Source organism: Mus pahari, chromosome 5, assembly GCF_900095145.1.
Source record: "Mus pahari chromosome 5, PAHARI_EIJ_v1.1, whole genome shotgun sequence".
NCBI lineage: Eukaryota > Metazoa > Chordata > Mammalia > Rodentia > Muridae > Mus > Mus pahari.
The window spans coordinates 772,689-776,135 of record NC_034594.1 but is presented as its reverse complement, the minus strand read 5'-3'; positions in this window follow the sequence as shown (position 1 = coordinate 776,135).

Genomic DNA, 3,447 nt, shown 5'->3' with positions numbered 1-3,447 from the left:
AATATAACCCTATCAATATACATAGAAGCATGGGACCCAGAAAATTCATGTAGTCCCATCCCTGGACAAATAACTACAGGCAACCAAAAACTTCTAATGTTTATTAATTTTATGTGTAATATATATATATATATATATATATATATATATATATATATATATATATATATATATATATATATATACAGCAAGGGTGGACTCAGGATGCTGTATTTGTACACCTGTGCATCTCCCTGTATTTGGAACAATCATACAGTAGAGAAGAGCTCATCAACACTAGAGGAAGTGAGGAAACATGGGAGCACTTGGAGGGAGAAAAAGGAAAGGTGTATGGATGCGGTTATATTTCGATTAAAAATATAAAATTAGTAAGTAAAACAATGACTTATTTCCCTGAGACAAACTGTCTCAAAGTGATACCATAATGCAACATCTAGTAATTACTTCTCTGCATTAATATTTTCATTAATGAATCATCTTTAATGAAACAAAAGACAGTTCAAAGCATCCTGGGAGGATTTGTGCTTGGCTTACTGAGAAAATTTCACTACATATCTGTTTCATTTGGTCCTAAGGTAATGACTGTTATTGAAACTATTTTCTTTGTTTTTATTTAAGGAGTTTCCACTCATGCCCTTTAAACCCCCTGGTTGATGTGCAATGCTCTGATTATCCTGGCTTATTTCTTCAACCACTGCTAAGGCTATATGAACCTTCCCAGGATTAACCAGGGGTCTCTTCACAAGATCCAATGATGAAAACCTCTGACGGCTGTTCATCAGGGCAAGCCAGGGGAGGTTGATTTCTGTGTTCTCTGCTGAGCTTAATACTCCACTGCAGATGCATATCAATACTCAATCCATACTTCCCTTCATATAACTAAAGACTCACAGAGAATAGGAATTCTCATGATCTTAAAAGCCACTAGCCTTGACTTTTGACCACTTTGGCTAAAACACATAGTTACATTTACAAATGTCATTTCATGTGGAAATACAACTTTTTGAAGCAGCATTTTTCAATTAAAAGTGCACTGCTGCTCTTCATTAAAGATTTGTACATTATGTTCAAGAATCTGTCCTACATATTTTAATATATTATTGAATTAGTGCTTTAAATATTGTAAATACTTTGAAAACTCTCCCAGCAAATATTAGCAAGAATATTTACTTTGCCCTAAGCTCTTGATTAGGATGAAAAGCAAGAAACACATAAGTGAAGACATAAACATATACTTATTGATATATATTTATATGAATATATATGTAAGTATAGTGTTACATACTCAATTATATATACAAATCATATACATAATTATGTGTATATTTACACTGTATATTTGTATATTCATTGTGTTTAAGATATTACTTTAATTGCAATGCATTTAAAAATACTTTTTAAATCTTTTTTTATTGGATATTTTCTTTATTTATATTTCAAATGTTGACCCGTTTTCCAGTTACCACCCCCCGAAACTCCCTATTCCAACTCCCCTCCTCCTGCAATCTTTCCACCGTTCCCGCACCCACCTAATCTCATCTCCAGGGCCTTGAATTCCCCTACACTGGGGCATCAAGCTTTCACTTGACCAAGGGCCCCTCTTCACATTGATGCCCAATAAGACCATTCTCTACTACATATGTATCTGGAGCCATGGGTCCCTCCTCTCCATGTGTACTCCTTGGTTGGTGGTTTGGTCCCTGGGAGCCCTAGGGGGTCTGGTTGGTTAATATTATTGTTCTTTCTATGGATTTGCAAACCCCTTCAGCTCATTCAGTTCTTTTTCTAACTCCTTCATTAAGGACCCCATTGGGGACTCTGTGCTCAGTCCAATGGTTGGCTGCGAGCATCGACCTCTGTGTTTGTCAGGCTCTGGCAGAATGTCTCAGGAGACAGTTATATCAGGCTCCTGTCATCATGCACTCCTTGGCATCCACAATAGTGTCTGGGTTTGGTGACTGTATATGGGATGGATCCCTAGATGGGGCAGTCTTTGGATATCCTTTCCTTCAGACTCTGCTCCACACTTTGTCTCTGTATTTTGTTCCCCTTTCAAAGAAGGACCGAAGCAGTCACACTTTGGTCTTCCTTCTTCTTGAGATTCATGTGGTTTGTAAATGTATCTTGGGTACTTCAAGCTTTGGGGCTAATATCGACTTATCAGAGAGTGTATTCCATGTGTATTCTTTTGTGATTGGGTTACCTCACTCAAGATGATATTTTCTAGTTCCATCCATTTGCCTAAGAATTTCATGAATTCATTGTTTTTAATAGCTAAGTAGTACTCCATTGTATAAATGTATATCACATTTTCTGTGTCCATTCCTCCATTGAGGGACATCTGGGTTATTTCCAGCTTCTGGCTATTATAAATAAGGCTGCTATGAACATAGTGGAGCATATTTCCTTGTTATGTGTTGGAAAATCTTTTCGGTATCTGGTCAGGAGTGGTATAGCTGGGCCCTTATAGATACTTTTATAACTAATTTTTGTTTACATATATTGATGATATGTATTAATATGGTTAAATATACTGTTTCAATACATGACTATAGTATTCAGATCTAATTCAGTATCCCTTTCCCCACACTGATCCCCCACCTTTCTAACCTCTGTCTATATTCAGGTCAAGTTTTATAACTAAAGACAGACAAAATAGGTCCTTTTTTTCTGCATTGTCTTTTATTTCATTCAATGTCATGTTGTCTAATTCCATATATATGTTGCTTATCTCACAAGCCCATTCTTCTTTAGGCTAAATAATACTCATGACATGACATATATCTCTATATAACATGCCTTCTTTTTCTTTCATTTATTTACTTGTTTATTTATTTATTATTTATTCACTTTGCCTTCTCTTTGCTACCCTCCTCTTCAGTCCTTACCTACACAGTACCTCCCCCTAGTACACCCTGTTCTCCTCTGAGAGTGTAGAAGTCCCTCCTGGGTATCCCCTACCCTGGCACATCAAGTCTCTGAGGCTAGGTGTATTCTCTCTTACTGAGGCCAGACAAGACAGCCCAGCTAGTGGAATAAGATCCACAGGCAGGCAACAACATTTGGGATAGCCCTCACTTTGTTTGTAGGGGACCCACAGGGAGACAGAGCTGCACATCTGCTCCATATGTGTTGGGAGCCCTAGGTTCAGCCCATGTTTGATCTTTGGTTGATGGTTCAGTCTCTCAGAGCCCTCAAGGGTCCAAGTTGGTCCTCCTGATGATCACATTTCTTTTTTTTTTTTTTTATTTTCTTTATTTACATTTCAAATGCTATTCTGAAAGTTCCCTATACCCCTCCCTACCCCTGCTCCCCTACCCACCCACTCCCACTACTTGGCCCTGGCCTTTCCCTGTGCTGGGTCATATAGTTTACAAGACCAAGGGGCCTCTCTTCCCAATGATGGCCAATTAGGCCATCTTCTGCTACATATGCAGCTAGAGACAT